Source organism: Gopherus evgoodei, chromosome 14 (assembly GCF_007399415.2).
Source record: "Gopherus evgoodei ecotype Sinaloan lineage chromosome 14, rGopEvg1_v1.p, whole genome shotgun sequence".
Classification (NCBI taxonomy): domain Eukaryota; kingdom Metazoa; phylum Chordata; order Testudines; family Testudinidae; genus Gopherus; species Gopherus evgoodei.
Genome location: NC_044335.1, coordinates 26756801 through 26776551, shown reverse-complemented (window position 1 = coordinate 26776551; position 19751 = coordinate 26756801). Strand labels below are relative to the sequence as shown.

General features: G+C 51.6%; 1 protein-coding gene across 3 annotated transcripts in view; it reads right to left on the bottom strand.

Annotated features, from left to right (window-relative positions):
• NCOA6 (nuclear receptor coactivator 6) overlaps nt 1-9578 on the bottom strand; it is a 76174-nt gene extending 66596 nt beyond the window's left edge. For all 3 annotated transcript variants that reach the window (XM_030533511.1, XM_030533512.1, XM_030533513.1), the window contains exon 1: nt 9454-9578. The gene's annotated coding sequence lies outside the window, so the exon portion shown is untranslated. The remainder of the gene's footprint in view (nt 1-9453) is intronic.
• Nucleotides 9579-19751: the final 10173 nt, after the last annotated feature.

Here is a 19751-nt window from a genome sequence, read left to right as displayed (position 1 = left end):
AACTGGGGAAGGGATAAGAAGAAACTGAAAGCTCAGAAAGGTGGAGCTTCAAGTTTATATGACATCTACTAGCCAGATACCAATACAAAACAGGATCCAGAGATACCACCAAAGCAGAAAACCCAACACTGTCTCCTTCCCAGCAGCTGGTGGCAGTGAGATAGGAATCTCACCAGAACACTGCCCTTGGAATTCGCTAGTGGAGCTCTGGTCTCCCTCCCTATCTTTCACATGTATCTTTGAGCGCTCCCTCTGGTACATGTCTAGTAAAGTTTTCACGCCCTGCATATTTAGAAAAATAAGTCAAAAAACACTGCAGAAGAAGTTACATCACCTCCCAGACCAAAAAGGTATTAGGGCTGTCGATTAATCGCAGTTAACTCACGCGATTAACTAAAAAACATCAATCACGATTAATCGCAGTATTAATCACACTGTTAAACAACAGAATACCAACTGAATTTTTTTTAGATTTTAGTTACAACACAGAATACAAAGTATACACTACTTACTCGATATTATTTTTATTACAAATATTTGCACTGTAAAATGAGAAAAGAAACCATATTTTTCAATTCACCTCATACAGGTACTGTAGTGCAACCTTTTTATCGTGAAAGTTGAACTTACAAATGTTGATTTTTTTTTGTGTTACATAACTACACTCAAAAACAAAACAATGCAAAACTTCAGCACCTACAAGTCCACTCAGTCTTACTTCTTGTTCAGGCAGTTGCTCAGACAAACAAGTTTGTTTACATTTACAGGAGATAATACTGCCCACTTCTTATTTACAATGCCACCAGAAAGTGAAAACAGGCATTCACATGGGACTTTTGTAGCTGGCATTGCAAGGTATTTATGTGGCAGATATGCTAAACCTTCGTATGCCCCTTCATGCTTCAGAAGACATGTTTCCATGCTGATGACGCTCACTAAAAAAAAAAATGCATTAATTAAATTTGTGACTGAACTCCTTGGAGGAGAACTGTATGTCTCTGGCAGTATTTTACCCATATTCTGCCATAGATCTCATGTTACAGTAGTCTCGGATGATGACACAGCACACGTTGTTCATTTTAAGAACACTTTTGCTGCAGATTTGACAAAATGCAAAGAAGGTACCAATGTGTGATTTCTAAAGACAGCTACAGCACTCAACCCAAGGTTTAAGAATCTGAAGTGCCTTCTAAAATTTGAGAGGGATGAGGTGTGCAGCATGCTTTCAAAAGTCTTAAAAGAGCAACACTCCAGTGCAGAAACTACAGAATCCAAACCACCAAAAAAGAAAATCAACCTTCTGCTGGCATCTGACTCAGATGATGAAAATGAACATGCATTGGTCCGCACTGCTTTAGACTGTTATCGAGCAGAACCTGTCATCAGCATGGACGCATGTCCTCTGGAATGGTGGTTGAAACATGAAGGGACATATGAATCTTCAGTGCATCTGGCATGTAAATATCTTGTGATGCCAGCTACAACAGGGCCATATGAATGCCTGTTCTCACTTTCAGGGGACACTGTATACAAGAAGCGGGCAACTTCATCTCCTGCAAATGTAAACAACCTTGTTTGTCTGAGCGATTGGCTGAACAAGAAATAGGACTGAGTGTGTGCTAAAGTTTCGCATTGTTTTATTTTTGAATGAAGTAATTTTTTGTACATAATTTTACATTTGTAAGTTCAACTTTCAGGATAAATAGATTGCACTACAGTACTTGAATTAGGTGAATTGAAAAATACTATTTATTTTGTTTTTTTACAATGCGAATATTTGTAATCAGAAATAAATATAAAGTGAGCACTGTACACTTCGTATTCTGTCTTGTAATTTAAATCAATATAATTGAAAATATAGAAAACATCCCAAAATATTTAAATAAATAGCATTCTATTATTAACAGTGTGATTAATCGCCATTAATTTTTTTAATTGTGAAATTAATCGCAATTATTTTTTTTAATTGTTTAACATTACATCCAGGGCTGTCAAACACAAATTAAGACTTGAGCGGCAAAAATCAACAGCGTCTCCAGTTACATTAGGACAGACAGACCTCTCTAAACCTATGTTTGGATATCAAACTGACAGGCAGAAACAAACGGCTTTGGCTGAAAGAGCGTTATCCTGTATGGAAGATTTCAATGTTCTGTAGCTAAATTTAAGGTCAGACTAATACTGTTTTCCATGGTAGTCATTGTTAGCATATTGTTATTTGATGATTTTTCTCTCTATTTCTGTAAAATGAAAGAATATTTTAGCAACCATTTAAGCCTAAAAGAAACGGATCCTGGAACTATAATGTGGATCAGTTACTGAGGGTGCTGCAGAGAGAAAACCTGATCCCTGACCTAAGGGGACACAGAGCCAGGATTAAGTAACAGCTTAGATAGAAGATCACATGCATAAAGACTGGTCTCTCTCTCCAAATCGTGCGGTAAGAGGGATGGACAGATACATTGTGAGACAGTGAAATAATCTTAAAGATCTTAGGTAGAATTATGATACACATTTGAGAAAAGTGTTGTTGATTTTAACACATGAATATTAGATGTAACTGATAACTTGCCAGAAATTTGCTATGTGAACTGCAGAGGCTGAGGTGAATTGGTATGAAGTTCCCACAGTGGAAGTTCTACACTTCCCCCGTATGCCTAGCATTAATGGTATAAGCCACCATGGCTATACTTAACTTAAAATAATAGGAAAAGATAAGTTCTTGGCGACCATCCAGAAGTTAATGGCTACAATTAAAATTATAATGATGTTTAGAGTTTGTAGCAATAAACAGGTTTGAGAACTATTAACTGTTTATATTATTCAGCCAACAGCTCTTCCCATAATGCTGAAACAATAAAATCCTTTGAAAAAAATCTTTCTTCCATGTTTCTACAACATGTGAAAATGCAATGTGTTAGGAAGTAGGTCAGGGGTGGCCAATCTGTGGCCCCAGAGCCGCATGCGGCTCTTCCGAGGTTAATATGCAGCTCCTTGTACAGGACTGGAGCTACAGGCACCAACTTTCCAATGTGCCGGGGGGGTGCTCACTGCTCCACTCCTGGCTCTACCACAGGCCCTGTCCCCACTTCACCCCTTCCCATCACCTCCCCTGAGCCTACTATGCCCTCGCTCCTCCTACTCCCCCTCAGAGCCTCCTGCACACTGTGGGAGGGAGGAGGAGGTGCTGATCAGTGGGGCTGCTGGCAGGTGCAGGGGGGAGATGACCAGGGCTGCTGATGTATTACTGTGGCTCTTTAGCAATGTACATTGGTAAAGTCTGGCTCCTTCTCAGGCGCAGGTTGGCCACCCCTGATGTAGGTGATCTTGGGTATGAGGCATATTGATATGCTTTAATGGAATTTTATTGTGTTTCATGGTGTATTTATTTGTTAAAATTCCATACATTTCATTGAAATTCACTGAAAAGAGTGATTCTAGATGATGTCCCTTGACACAGTTCCATCACTGGAGACATTCTAACTTTTATTGTACATAAAGCCAACTGATCAGCTCTCCAGGCATGACTGAAGAATAAGGAAGAGAGGACTTAACTCTGGAAACAAATTCCAATTGCAACTAATCGGTTACCTAAAAAGATTAATATTTTCATAGGTTAGATCCAAATAAAAGGAGATTCCCGCTGCCCTACCCTGCCAATTAGTTACAAATTAATTTTTTAAAAGTGTCACCACTATTCGTGGAACTGGCATCCTGTAAAATTTAATACCTGAATGGTAAATAATAATTAGCCAAATTGTTAGTATCATGTGAAAGAGAACATTTCCATTTGGAAACAATATAAATTCAATTTTCTGTTCCACAAGAAAGCCAGAGTTTTATAGTAATGCAGTATTTCATTAAGATACACAGGCACACTCAAACAATCATTAAACATACACAATGAAATAATCAGTTAATTAAAATTACATGTATTTTTCTGATAATAAACTGCGCTTTAGTTTGCTTTTCCAAGTGCAGCTAAGAAACTAATTTTTAATTATGGTGAGACAGTCCATAGTCAATGTTGTGACAAGCTTTCTACTGAAAGGTCACTTTACCCACAACTAAACTGATTTGGCTCAAGGTTCTCATAATTACTTCTGCCAGAAAAGTCTTGGTAGTATTTATAAAATTTGGGTGTAATCAGACCAGGAATTCATGTTTTGAAATTAAGAAGTTTTAACTGAAAGCTTTTTTGCCAACTACTAAGAATAACGTGGCTGAAGAACTCCAAATCTAATTTATTCTGCTGTGCCCGCTGTTAAAGTATTCTTTGAACAAGTATGCAAAAGTCCAGAAATTCTAAAGTAGTTCATGTTTTAAAGTAGGAAAATACAGCATTAAGATACTACAAACAATATTAACATCAAAGCCTCTGCATGAGATTGACAAATCCAATTGCCAGCAGCAACTAAGAGAATTTTCCCTGACAAGAAGGCATGTCAATTTTTGCACAATGCTAGCTATCATTTTTAAATATATGTATTTTTAACCTTCAAAACTAAGATCTTTTTGTACCTGAGCCGACACACTGATGTGTTCCTGATTCTGCAAACAACACTAGTGTCTTCAGCTGCTTCAGCTTTATCAAACAGAAGCTAGGTGAAATTAGCAAGACTCCTTTTAGTGTCACTGGTGCTATTAAGAAACCTGTGATCAGCAGTGAAGCTGAGAAGAATCATGTCAATTTCATTTTGCTACTGTCTAGGAAACCTATGACCCATAGCAGAGGCAAACACTGAAGCTATTCACATGGGAGGACCAAAAGAAACAGAGAGAGAGAGAGAGAGAGAGAGAGATTTTCCTATACTGCAGCCAAGAGATTAGGAAAGGAGCATCATAGCAGAAAGCTCCAAATGTACAACTGTCAAGAAGCTCCTGAGTGGAGGGAAGAGAATGAGAAGTCTCTCTTTTCCAACAACCACAGATAAGTTTCAGAGGACTGAAAAGGGAGTAGGGGCGAAGAGCAAGGAGGCTTAAAATTTTTCAGATGCCTATTAGAGTGATAAAAAGGTACAGTCCCCATAGAGGGCCCAGTACAATGTTGGATTTATTTTTTTAAATTATTTGATTTACAATTATCTTAAATTGCATATCCAAGGCTTGCAGTTACACAACACTTAGTAGCCAGAGTGAAAAAATATCTGTATCCCTCCCTCACATTCACACAGATTGAACAAAATCAAAATAGGGCACACTCAATCCAAAACACCAGGGAGCTGCACTTAATACTCCAAATGTGTATAGAAAAGGAAACACTCCCTCTGTCTCTGTTCAGCTCTGCTCAAACTCTCCCACTTTCACAAATCCCCCCTCACAGCACCCTACATGGGGGGCTACATCAAACTGAAGATGGTGCATATTGTAACTGCTCAATTATTGAGTGGAGTGTCATGGCAGAAGCACATTATACTAACAGGCGTTAGTTTTAACTTTTTAAACACTGAAAAAGTTGGCACCTGGTTATAAGAGACTGCCCTCCTCCCTGTGTCATACTGCCACAATAGAAGTAAACTGTGGCACTTAATCTGGAGCTCCCTCATGATAAAAAAGGAGACAGCTATTACCAGGTGTTATCCATGCATTCCCCTCCATTCTCAAACTCCCTCTAAGTCCATTCAGATGCATTAATCTTTCAGTTACACTGCAATGTTCCACTATTTTCCTTTCTTTTCTTTATTTGTTGTTGTTGTAAATGTATTTACTGCTAGGTGCAACCAGGAAGTTAGCAATTTAGCTATGATGGAATGGGCATGTTTTTCTTATTTTGGATTAAGGTAGGATATTGTCAATTTTAATTGTACGGATGCCCAGAGCAAAGGATGGGGTGCCTGCAAAACAACAACAACAACAACAAACACTAGTAATAGCGTCCATGTTGAAATAATAAAATTTAAAAAACTGAGCTCTGGTGGACCAATGTGTTGGAAGGCATTAAAGAGACAAGGATCTCACCTTAAAAACCTGTCACCAGCCCTCCTGTTAAATCACAATCTTGGCTGATCTCCAGCAGTATCACACCAGGAGAGAAACTGATTTTAAAAGGTAGTCAGGATCCAAAACAGTTAGAGCTTCACGAGTTTAATACACCACCTTGGATTATAGCTAAAAAAAGTAATTATAAACTAGCATAGACCAAGGAGCACTGGCCAAAACACACCTTCTGCAAGAAGCATTGCTACTCTAGAGATCACAGAGCTGAAAAGGTTACCACTTACAAGGAGAAGTCAGTGCCCTGTGAAGCAGAGATGAAAAATGTACATGCTTGGCCACTCCTACTATCTAGACAGCAGCTGGAGGTGGGAGGCTTGGTTTCTCAGCAGGGTGCTGCCCCTCTGGACATTGATGATGAGCCTTCATTGACATCTTTTGTATGGGCCTCAGGTTTATCAGGTCTAGTAAGTTTCAAGCTAGTCTTCCCCCAGCCTTCCCAAAGGTTATCAAACAACCTTATGCCTGCACACAGTATAATGGGGTATGAGACTCATTTTCAGTGTTAAGTATCAGAGGGGTAGCCGTGTTAGTCTGAATCTGTAAAAGCAGCAAAGAATCCTGTGGCACCTTATAAACTAACAGAAGTTTTGAAGCATGAGCTTTCGTGGGTGAATAACCACTTCATCACATGCATCTGACGAAGTGGGTGTTCACTCACGAAAGCTCATGCTCCAAAACTTCTGTTAGTCTATAAGGTGCCACAGGATTCTTTGTTGCATTTTCAGTGTTGAGTACAATACTGTCTAATGTTCTACATACTAGCATGTATATAAATTCACCACGGGCACAACCTATATAACTACAAATTAGCTTCTAAATAATGTAGTCTCTCTGGGGTAACACAGAAACAAAAGCATCTTGCCTACTGTACTTCAAATACACACCAACAACTTGTGAAATCCCACTTTTCCAAATACAACCAACTGATATCAGAATCTTACAGTCATATTAACCCTTTGGTATCCTCAACAGTGTGGTTCCCTGCTGCTGCACACATCACAATCCCAGTACACCTACACAACTCAACTATGATTCAAACCATTACCTAAAATGCAGTGGATCTAGTACAAGATGTCTAATATTATAAACTTTTTAAGGTCCATAGACGAACCGACAAAATATACTGGTTTTAATATGTTTAAACATGCATACTCAAGGTATATAGGGTTTAGTGGTCTCAACTCAGTGTCTTATTCAGACTTTTATTTACCTTACATAGACAGTGTTCAGGGCAGCACTGTGGTTGTTTGTTGAAATGTAACTGTGCAGTTCCACATTAAGTGTTTAGGCCATTGAAAGTTTAATCTTAGTTTAGAAATGCCTGGCTTTCCAAAGTATTTTGATTTTTGTTTTGTTTTGTTTTTAAGGGAGTAAATAACTATACCCATCAGATTTGCCACTGTTATTAATTAATGCAAGATTACCACGTAAGCAGCAAGGCCACCATAGGCAGTTCCTCTCTTGTAAGTTCTACCGAGGGGCAAGTTTGTCAGACAGAGCCTTATTGCACACAGAAGCAGCAACTTCAGTTCTCTCTCTAGGGTAAGTTTGAAGCCTGCTGAGGGGGGACTGTGAGCAGAAGCCAGAGTATGGTGCAGAAACCATGAAATATGACCTTAGCAGCAAAAGTTAGAATCACAGAATTACCATCCAAAAATGTCATGGTAAAGCCAGGACATTCTAAGTTAATGTTAAAAGGAAGCAATACGGTTCAATGGATAGGGTATTAACCTAAGGAGTCATGAGATTCATGCTCTATTCCCAGCTCTGCTGTGTAACCGTAGAGGGAATGAGCCCAAATTTATCAAAAGCAACCACAAATTTGGGGTACCTGACTTGAAACATCGACTGTTTTTCTGAGGTGTTGACACACACAGCTCCACATGAAGTTCATGGGAGCTCAAAGTGCTCACCACCTCTGGAAAACAAAACCAAAAAAACAGACAATACATGACTAAAAGCTGGGCACCCAGAAGTTGTTTCCATAATTACAGGCCACTTTTGATCATTTCACTCTTTGTGGCTCAATTTCTCCATCTGTGAAGGATGAAGAATGATGCTTGGGTACTGGCTACCTTAATATCACCTTTGTAAAGCTACAATGAAAAATGCTCATGCAGGTTTAATACCATTATGATAACAGATGCAGACTTTTCTATAATGATGAAGCATAAATATTTTCCCTTTAAACTTTAAATTATGCTAAGTATTTGCATCTGCAATATGCAACTTTAAAATCCAGATAAGGCTCACAGGACTAAAATTAAACTTGTCATAACCAGAATAGGGATACAACTGGCCAGGCAGGATACCCCTATGAAATCAGAGAAACCCAGAACCCACCATTTTCTATACTCAGGTCACTTAACACAGTTAACCAAGTTTTAAAGCAGTTAAGTTTTTAAAAATAATGCAGACCTCAGAACAAGAGGACAGAAAGTTGCTCTACTCATTTATTTTTAGAAGGGTTGAAAGAGAATTACAATAAATGCATGAAATATTGCCTGTTCAGAAATTAGAAATAGGAAGGATAATGTATCAAGTAAGAAAAGTTACAGGATCTACCAATGGCCATATGCAACAGTGCCACTGACACAACTAAAGGCAGGATATTGGATTTGAGGGTTAACAATCTGTACCAGCCCAGCAATGCTACATTCTTTGAAGTGTAAGTGATGATGGTCTAGCCGATTCAAGATTGAACACTCTCCTACTAAACTGTGATGGATCCAGTTTAAGGTGTCCACAATTACAAACAGATGTAAGAAAGCCAGCAGACAGACTGACAAGACATACACCAATTCACAAACATAACATACCAAGTTTGCTGCAAAACTGTGGTGCTATGTTAACCACATACAGAGAATGCTAGGAAAGCGACACAAGTCCTCATCTCCCAGGGGGCTCTGCGTCAGACCTGGTCAAGCTGTTAACTGTGAATGACTGAGCCAGCTTTGTTCAGGGAGCCAGGAGCACCATGACAGCACAGGTGTGCACACGGCTGGGGCATCGTGCAGGGGGCCAGCCCCATCTCAGACCTGCAGTTTCTATACATGCTGGGACTTCGGCACCCAAACCCCACTGAAATTCACCAGTGCCCAACGCCCGCAGGCTCCTTTACAAATTCCCGCCTTTACTCCAACTACGAGGCACCCCCCAAGGCGTGAAGCCCAAGGGAGACCCCAGCCAGCCCCGCTACCCGCAGGAGCCGGGCCCGGGCAGCAAGAGCGGGGCCAGTCCCCGGGAGCCGGGCCAGGCCGCCGCCCCCGCGCTCCCCATTTCCCGGGCCCTGAGCACCCGAGCCGGCCCCGCTCTCCGGGCACAGCCCCGCTCCGTGCCCGGCCCCTGCCCCCCTCGAGCCGGGCCCACTCCCGCTGACACTCCCGGCCCCGCCTCCGCCCCCCCGGCCCTGTCAGGCCTGCTGCCCCCGACCCCGCGGCCCGGCCCCGCCCTCACCTGGGGGAGCCTCCGCCGTGTCCGCGGCGGGCAGCGGGCTGAGGGCCCGACCTTGGGCCCGTCGCACCGGGGGAGGGGGTCGGCCCGCTCCCTGCCAAGCACCCAGGACACCCACGGCAGCCCGGCCGCAGCTCCGCCTCCTCCCGGGCACGTGACCGAGCGGGACCGCGCCGCGAGACAGGACAGCGCGCGCGCCTCCGCCACCAGCGCGACCGCAGCCGTGCCCGGCTCTGAGCGCGCCAGAGCCGGAGAGATAGGGAGAATCTGACCGGCACCCCTAGGGTACAGCCTGACCCCCCCCCCCGAGAGCCTGACTGCCCCCCGGCACCCTTAGGGCACAGCCTGACCCCCCCGAGAGCCTGACTGCCCCCCGGCACCCCTAGGCTACAGCCTGACCCCCCGAGAGCCTGACTGCCCCCCGGCACCCCTAGGGTACAGCCTGACCCCCCCGAGAGCCTGACTGCCCCCCGGCACCCCTAGGGCACAGCCTGACCCCCCCGAGAGCCTGACTGCCCCCCCGGCACCCCTAGGGTACAGCCTGACCCCCCCGAGAGCCTGACTGCCCCCCGGCACCCCTAGGGCACAGCCTGACCCCCCCGAGAGCCTGACTGCCCCCCGGCACCCCTAGGGCACAGCCTGACTGCCCCCCCCGGCACCCTTAGGGCACAGCCTGACCCCCCCCCCCCGAGAGCCTGACTGCCCCCCGGCACCCCTAGGGCACAGCCTGACTGCCCCCCCGGCACCCTTAGGGCACAGCCTGACCCCCCCGAGAGCCTGACTGCCCCCCGGCACCCCTAGGGTACAGCCTGACTGCCCCCCCAGCACCCTTAGGGCACAGCCTGACCCCCCCGAGAGCCTGACTGCCCCCGGCACCCCTAGGGTACAGCCTGACCCCCCCGAGAGCCTGACTGCCCCCCCCGGCACCCGTAGGGCACAGCCTGACCCCCCCGGCACCCCAAGGGTACAGCCTGACCCGCCCCGAGAGCCTGACTGCCCCCCCGGCAACCCTAGGGCACAGCCTGACCCCCCCGAGAGCCTGACTGCCCGCCCGGCACCCCTAGGGCACAACCTGAACCCCGAGAGCCTGACTGCCCCCCGGCACCCTTAGGGCACAGCCTGACCCCCCCGAGAGCCTGACTGCCCCCCCGGCACCCTTAGGGCACAGCCTGACCCCCCCGAGAGCCTGACTGCCCCCCCCGGCACCCGTAGGGCACAGCCTGACCCCCCCGGCACCCCTAGGGTACAGCCTGACCCCCCCCCCGAGAGCCTGACTGCCCCCCGGCACCCCTAGGCTACAGCCTGACCCCCCGAGAGCCTGACTGCCCCCCGGCACCCCTAGGGTACAGCCTGACCCCCCCGAGAGCCTGACTGCCCCCCGGCACCCCTAGGGCACAGCCTGACCCCCCCGAGAGCCTGACTGCCCCCCCGGCACCCCTAGGGTACAGCCTGACCCCCCCGAGAGCCTGACTGCCCCCCGGCACCCCTAGGGCACAGCCTGACCCCCCCGAGAGCCTGACTGCCCCCCGGCACCCCTAGGGCACAGCCTGACTGCCCCCCCCGGCACCCTTAGGGCACAGCCTGACCCCCCCCCCCGAGAGCCTGACTGCCCCCCGGCACCCCTAGGGCACAGCCTGACTGCCCCCCCGGCACCCCTAGGGCACAGCCTGACCCCCCCGAGAGCCTGACTGCCCCCCGGCACCCCTAGGGTACAGCCTGACTGCCCCCCCAGCACCCTTAGGGCACAGCCTGACCCCCCCGAGAGCCTGACTGCCCCCGGCACCCCTAGGGTACAGCCTGACCCCCCCGAGAGCCTGACTGCCCCCCCCGGCAACCCTAGGGCACAGCCTGACCCCCCCGAGAGCCTGACTGCCCGCCCGGCACCCCTAGGGCACAACCTGAACCCCGAGAGCCTGACTGCCCCCCGGCACCCTTAGGGCACAGCCTGACCCCCCCGAGAGCCTGACTGCCCCCCCGGCACCCTTAGGGCACAGCCTGACCCCCCCGAGAGCCTGACTGCCCCCGGGCACCCCTAGGGCACAGCCTGACCCCCCCGAGAGCCTGACTGCCCCCCCGGCACCCCTAGGGCACAGCCTGACCCCCCCGAGAGCCTGACTGCCCCCCCGGCACCTCTAGGGCACAGCCTGACTCCTCCGAGAGCCTGACTGCCCCCCACGGCACCCCTAGGGCACAGCCTGACCCCCCCGAGAGCCTGACTGCCCCCCCGGCACCCCTAGGGCACAGCCTGACTCCTCCGAGAGCCTGACTGCCCCCCACGGCACCCCTAGGGCACAGCCTGACCCCCTGAGAGCCTGACTGCCCCCCACAGCACCCCTGGGGCACAGCCTGATTCCCCCGAGAGCCTGACTGCACCCCCCAGCACCCTTAGGGCACAGCCTGACCCCCCCGAGAGCCTGACTGCCCCCCGGCACCCCTAGGGCACAGCCTGACCCCCCAAGAGCCTTACTGTCCCCCCGGCACCCGTAGGGCACAGCCTGGCCCCCCCGGCACCCCTAGGGCACAGCCTGACCCCCCCAAGAGCCTTACTGTCCCCCCGGCACCCGTAGGGCACAGCCTGACCCCCCCGAGAGCCTGAGTGCCCCCCCGGCACCCCTAGGGCACAGCCTGACCCCCCGAGATCCTGACTGCCCCCCCGGCACCCCTAGGGCACAGCCTGACCCCCCCCGAGAGCCTGACTGCCCCCCGGCACCCCTAGGGCACAGCCTGACCCCCCCCCCCCCGAGAGCCTGACTGCCCCCCGGCACCCCTAGGGCACAGCCTGACCCCCCTGAGAGCCTGACTGCCCCCCGGCACCCTTAGGGCACAGCCTGACCCCCCCGAGAGCCTGACTGCCCCCCGGCACCCCTAGGGTACAGCCTGACTGCCCCCCCGGCACCCTTAGGGCACAGCCTGACCCCCCCCCCGAGAGCCTGACTGCCCCCCGGCACCCCTAGGGTACAGCCTGACCCCCCGAGAGCCTGCCTGCCCCCCCGGCACCCGTAGGGCACAGCCTGACCCCCCCGGCACCCCAAGGGTACAGCCTGACCCGCCCCGAGAGCCTGACTGCCCCCCCGGCAACCCGAGGGCACAGCCTGACCCCCCCGAGAGCCTGACTGCCCGCCCGGCACCCCTAGGGCACAACCTGAACCCCGAGAGCCTGACTGCCCCCCGGCACCCCTAGGGCACAGGCTGACCCCCCCGAGAGCCTGACTGCCCCCCCGGCACCCCTAGGGCACAGCCTGACTCCTCCGAGAGCCTGACTGCCCCCCACGGCACCCCTAGGGCACAGCCTGACCCCCTGAGAGCCTGACTGCCCCCCACGGCACCCCTGGGGCACAGCCTGATTCCCCCGAGAGCCTAACTGCACCCCACAGCACCCTTAGGGCACGGCCTGACCCCCCCGAGAGCCTGACTGCCCCCCGGCACCCCTAGGGCACAGCCTGACCCCCCAAGAGCCTTACTGTCCCCCCGGCACCCGTAGGGCACAGCCTGGCCCCCCCGGCACCCCTAGGGCACAGCCTGACCCCCCAAGAGCCTTACTGTCCCCCCGGCACCTGTAGGGCACAGCCTGACCCCCCCGAGAGCCTGAGTGCCCCCCCGGCACCCCTAGGGCATAGCCTGACCCCCCCGAGATCCTGACTGCCCCCCCGGCACCCCTAGGGCACAGCCTGACCCCCCCCCCGAGAGCCTGACTGCCCCCCGGCACCCGTAGGGCACAGCCTGACCCCCCCCCGAGAGCCTGACTGCCCCCCCGGCACCCGTAGGGCATAGCCTGACCCCCCGAGAGCCTGACTGCCCCCCAGCACCCCTAGGGCACAGCCTGACCCCCCCCCCGAGAGCCTGACTGCCCGCCTGGCACCCCTAGGGCACAGCCTGACCCCCCGACAGCCTGACTGCCCCCCCGGACCCCTAGGGCACAGCCTGAACCCCCCCGAGAGCCTGACTGCCCGCCCGGCACACCTAGGGCACAGCCTGACCCCCCGAGAGCCTGACTGGCCCCTCCCCGGCACCCTTAGGGTACACCCTGCCCCCCCGAGAGCCTGACTGCCCCCCGGCACCCCTAGGATACAGCCTGACCCCCCAAGAGCCTGACTGCCTCCCCAGGTAGCCCCAATGCATAGCCTGACCCCCCCGAGAGCCTGACTGCTCCCTGGCACCCCCAGGGCACAGCCTGACCCCCCCTGAGAGCCTGACTGCCCTGCCCAGATACCCCCAGGGCACAGCCTGACTGCCCCACCCAGACACCCGCAGGCAGGGCTGGTGCAAGGATGTTTTGCGCGCTAGGCAAAACTTCCACCTTGCTCCCTCACCCCCACGCCCCTGCCCTGAGGCTCCCCCCCCACAGCAGCTCCCCCCCTCCACCCTGAGGTGCCCCCTTGCAGCAGCTCCCCACCATCCACCCTGAAGCACCCCTGCCCCAGCTCACCCCTGATCCGTCTCCAACCCAAGCACGCCGTCGCTGCTTCACTTCTCCCGCCTCCCAGGCTTGCGGCGCCAATCGCAAGCCTGGGAGGCGGAAGAAGTGAAGCAGCCACGGCATGCTCGGGGAGGAGGCGGGGCAGGGGTTAGTTGGGATGAGGAGTTCCCCTGTGTGCCGCCCCCTCCTTTACTTGCTGCAGGCGGCTCTCCCCGCGCTCCCCTGCCCCAGCTCACTCCGCCTAAATGCCGGCGGTGACCAGGGCGGCCGATGATCCAGCCGCCATGGTCGCTGCTGAAGAAAATGGTACCCCCCAAATCCTAGTGCCTTAGGCGACCACCTCGGTCACCTAAATGGTTGCACGGGCCCTGCCCACAGGGCCCAGCCTGACCCCACCCTAAGAGCCTGACTGTCCTGCCGAGATACCCCCAGGCACAGCCTGAGCCCCACTCCGAGAGCCTGACTGCCCTGCCCAGACACCCCCAGGGCACAGCCTGACACCCTCAACATCCACAGGGCACAGCTTGACCCCCCACCCCCGAGAGCCTGACCGCCCCGCCCGGACACCCCCAAGCCACAGCCTGACCCGCTCCCGAGAGCCTGACCACCCCGCCCAGACACCTGCAAGGCACCTCACCCCCTCCCAAGATCCTAACTGCCCCACCCAGCTGCCCCCAGGCACAGCCTGACCCCCCACTGAGAGCCTGACTGCCCTGCCCAAACGCACCCAGTGCACAGCTTATCCCCCACACTGAGAGCATGACTGCCCCGTCCAGACACCCCTAGGGCACCGCCTGACCCCATTCACTGAGAGCCTGATCCCCCGTAACCTCCGAGACTACAGTCTGACCCCCCAAGTGAAACGTTCAGACACCCCCAGGGCACAGTCTGATCCCTTCATTGAGAGCCTAACCCCCCCGCAATGTCCCCAGGCCACAGTCTGATCCCACCACTGAGAGCCTGACCCACCAGACCCCCCCTCCGGGCACAGTCTGACCACCTTGAGTGAACCCCCGAGACCCCCCCCCAGGGCACAGTCTGACCCCACACACATACTGAGAGAGACCCTTGACCCTCCCAGGGCACAGCCTGACCTCCCCCCCACTGAGAGAGACTGGTGGTCACCCCCACAGGAAAGCATCACCCCACCCACCACTGAAAGTAGGAGATACCTGTACTCCCCCACCCTCCCACAGGCACCCCTGTAGAGAAATTCACCACCACCATCCCCCATTGAGAGAGACTGGGATGTCACCTCCTCAGCATTAAAGACATCCCATGAGTTGGGGGACCTCCCCTTCAGCTATTTGGGAGGGCCCCTCAGTCCCACACAGTGGGTAGGAGTAGGAAGGAAGATCATTCCTTTTCTCCATGAAGATAGCACCACTCCACAGCCACCACCATTCACCCAAAACTCACTTCCCTCCACACCCATACACCACCACTCCCAATCCTTCATGCCCAAGGGAAGCACTTAGCCTGATATAATGAGAGATTCCCACCCCATCCCTGCTGAGAGGTCTGAGCCTCACCACAAATCCCATCACCCTGTGTGCCAGGCTTTGCAATGAACCCCACATTAAAAGCCCTTCCCCTACCAATGAGTGAGACTTGAGGAGAGTACCACTCCTGATAGGCACCCCTGCTAACTACACACCACACCCTATAGCAGAATTGTATCATTAACTACACCTTTGTCACTATAACCTATGTTGCTCAGGGGGTGTGAAAAAAAACACCCCTGAGCAACATAAGTTACACTGACAGAAGCGCCTCGGTGTGAACAGAGCTAAATCAGCGAGAGAGCTTCTCCTGCAACATAGCTAACGCCGCTGCTGAAGGTGGTTTTACGATGTCAACAGGAGAGATCTCTTCCGCCTGCATAGAGCGGTTACAGGTGTGATCTTACAGTGGTGCAGCTGCACTGGTACAGCTAGTATAGACATGGCCTTAGACTTGTCAAAGGTCACAATGGGGATTTTTAAAATGTGTGTGTATGTACCTAATTAGTAGAACCCCAGTACTGCAAACTGTTCCGTATGGGAAGATCTCTGCACTTTTGTGGAGAGCCAGTGACTTCAGTGAGTCTTTGCAAAAGATAAAGGTCTATCCATGAAGAAAAGCTTGAAAGATCAGCAGCTATAGGATTTTGTGCCTAATGCTACAAACCTGTATTCATATGAGTAGTGCTAAGGTGATACAGGACGTCTGTGACATTGGGAACAGAAGTCAGATCTGCATGAACTCGCAGGCAACCAAGACTCAAATAGGGATTTAGGCCCAGATCCACAGAGGTATTTAGGCTCGTAACTTCCATTGAAATCAATGGAAGTTAGGAACCTAGCTACCATTGTGGATCTGGGCCTCATAGCTCAAGTCAACGCCCTTTCTGGAGGTGTGTTCCTGGTGCTTTTCATTGGAGAACTTTTGTTCAGCTAGTCCCTTGGACCCTGATCGTTAAAGGATCGAGGCCTTTGGGAGTTAGGCACCTAAATACCTGTGAGGATCTGGGCTTTAGTACCTGTTTTCTTTCCTCTGGGTCATACTGGCAGCCTTTGCCTGCCTACAGCCTGTTGAAGAATGAAGGAAAACTCAATGTGAGGAGATTCCTTCTGACAGCTCAGCAGAAAAGAGGGAGGGAGCCTCATTCAGAATCTGACAAGAAGAGGAGCTTTAGGCACATTTGATTTTACACCAGTGAGTTCCTGTTTGCCTGGAATATTGTTCTTAAGAATAGCAGCTCTCTGTGCTCCAGTTTATTCAATTTCCTATCTGTTCAGGCAGTTTACACATCGAAAGTTTACAATCCTGAGAAGCTAGTTATACTGAAGTTTGGACTGGACCTCTTTAGGGTCTGAAAATCATCCTTTTACCACTCCTGTCTTCAGGGGCAGCTCTAGGCAGCAGCAAAACAAGCAGGTGCTTGGGGCAACAAATTATCAGGGGTGGCATAATGCTGGGGCCCCAGCTCCGACCTGAGGCAGTGTCTTGGGCTGGATCTTGATCGCCCCTGGCCACCTGTTGCTCCGAGCAGGTGCAGCCGGGGCTGTGCGGTGGGGCAGGGGAAGCTGGCTCAGTGGGGAGCGTGTCCCTGCCGCTCTCCCGCGGGCAGCGGCCACCTCCCCTCAGGCGGGAGCCTGTAAGACAGCTCTGCCCCAGCCACGGAGTGCAGGGGGTGGCGGCAGAACATGGCGGCTGGGTGGGCCGCTCCTCCAGCGCCAGCTGCGGGCTTCTCCTCAGCTTGTCTCTGCCTCCACCTCCTCCCCACTGTGCTGCCTCCTGCCTGGGGAGGGCAGCGGCAGCCTGGGCTGAGCCGAACTCATGCCAGGGCCGAAGTGAGAATGACTGGGGCTGAGATCCAGCAGCAGCTCCAACCCCTGGTGGCGGGAGCAGCGGGAGACGAGTCCTCGGGCCAGATTCACAGCAAGGTAAGAGCCAGGTGGGCAGGACGGTCCCCAGGACACCCGGGGAGCTTCTGCCTGCTGGAGCCCCAGAGGCTGCCATGTCCCTCTCCAGCCCCGCACAGTGCCTGGGGTGCCCAGTGCCTGGGGTATCCTCCTGCAAGCGACCAGGCAGAGAGGGGCAGCATCCCTCCAGCCAGCCCAGGGCCTCTTCCTTGGCCAAAGCCCAGCCCCAGAGCTCTCTCCATTGCATGCCCCTCGGGCTCCCAGCTGTGCAGGCCTCAGCGCTAGGAAAACACCAGGCAGGGCTAGGTCCAGTGTGTGTCCCAGCTTGTAGGGAGCTCTCTCGCCCCAGTGACTAGCGCCCTACCTATGGCCAAGTACAGTAGTGTGATAGGAGCGTGACGTGAAAAATATTGTGTCACATCGCGTGACACAGTCACTCATAATGGGAACGTGGGTAAATGTGTTAACGATTACTCGTGTGTACTGTGCCGCCCTATCGGCGCCATTCGTGCCAATTTCCGTGTCGTGTCAGTGACAGCGGTTATAGGGCTAAAATGCCAGGACAAAAATGAAAACGACTTTCCGGTTCTGCCTACATGTGTAAAACATGTGTAAAAGCCACACACACAAAAAAGGGGAGGGGGACAGTGCAAAAATTTTTTTGCTTGGGACAGCAAAAAACCTGGAGCCAGTCCTGCCTGTCTTCGTACCTTCCTCTCTGCTGCCCCCGATGTGGGAAGTCCCTCTTCATGTTCTAATCTCCACCAACCCCACAAAACCAGCCACACTGAAAGAAATGAAGTGTTAGAGTAGAATCTTCTTTTAAAAAAAACAATCAACCAACCAACCAAACAACCAAACAAACAAACAAAACCTACCTTCTTTATGCTTCTTTTGGCACCCTTTATTCTCTTGTGTCTAGATTGCGAACTCCTGAAGGCAGAAACTGTTGTAATTTGTGTGTCTAGGTTAGCACCCAACACATTATCAATGCATAAATAGTAATAATTAGCCAGATGCATTATTTTTCAATGAAAGAGTTTAACTGACTGTGTGATACTATGTGTGATGATTTGTCATCACTCTACCATTTGAGCTAATCATGTAAGTGCTCTGACTTCATGATCTGGCCCTGAGAGGCTTGTATATGTAGACAAGCTAGCTTCATGTCTAGTGGCACGTGGAATCAGAGTCCAACTGTGAGGTTTGAGTGCCCTTCGCATCTTAAAGAATTGGGGCGTCGTAGAGAGTAGGGGATGACACTTTTCAGTATATTACTGTCTAATTGGAGCTCTGTAAAATACTTTTTCCTGTGGGCTTTATATCCTGTAAAGAAGGCCAGAGCTGGCACAATCACTATATGATTAAGATTAAGCAGTCTTTTTTGACAAAGAACCAGTTCTCCATGAAAGAATCCAGAGATCAGCTTCTCCATGCAGGTGAGGGGAAACATGTTCCCCAAGGCTGAAGGGGGGAGGAGGTGGCATAGGGTGAAGGGTCTGAATGGAGGACCCCCAATGCAGGACTATGTAGAAAGCATTTGTAGCTGGCAGTCCAGCTGTGGTCTCTGGTTGACAGTTTGACTTTCACCTTAGTTTGTCAGACCAATATTTGCAGCCAGCAAATCAAATGTGATTCATCAGCTGCAGACACATTGAGCGGGTGTCAGGGCCATTGCAGGAGGCTCAGGGTCAGAGGGATTTTAAGTTTGGGAATTATAAGGAGATGGAGGAGGAGATGTTCTGTCAGTGAACTAAAGGAGGTTTACAGGCTGAGGCAGCTGTGAAAGGAGCAGTACTGGTTGTTTCACTCCTGACAGCACCTCTTTATGCTCAGACAGGCCACCTCTTCAGTGACTTGTGCCTTGTGGGACAAGTTCCCAGAATGCATTGTGACTGAACTGATTTAGGAAAGCACTAGTGTATTTATGGGGCTGCAAAGCATGGCCTCTCAAAATGGTTCAGCATGGCTAGTGTGGACAAACAGAGCAATATGTCCTTTAAACAGTTGCATCTGACCAGGTAAAATACAAACAGCTCAAGTCTCTTGTAGGTCTCTCCAATGGTGTCACTTCAGTGCTGCTGCTCTGCTTTCCCCCAGTAGCTGAATTTCGCTCCTGAGGCTGTTCTGATTTGAGCCAAAGAGACACAAAATATGAAGAGATACAAAGGTGGCCGAAGGCTCCTCCAGTCTGTTCCTGTGCTGAGCACTGCTTGAGCCTATGGCTTTAGTAGGGTTACTCCTGATTTACCAAGGTGTGAGTGAGATCAGAATCAGGCCCAGTGTTTTTAAGAACAGCCACAGGGATGTGTAGCCTAGGAGGGAGATTTGAGAATAGTCCTGAGAGGCTCTTTCTCACCTGTTTGTAAGAAAAGAATATTTCTTTTTAAAAAATCTTAAGAGCAGTATCCCCTTTAACACGTCTGACACACACCATTTGTTTTTATATTTGAAACGAATGTACCACACCACTGGAA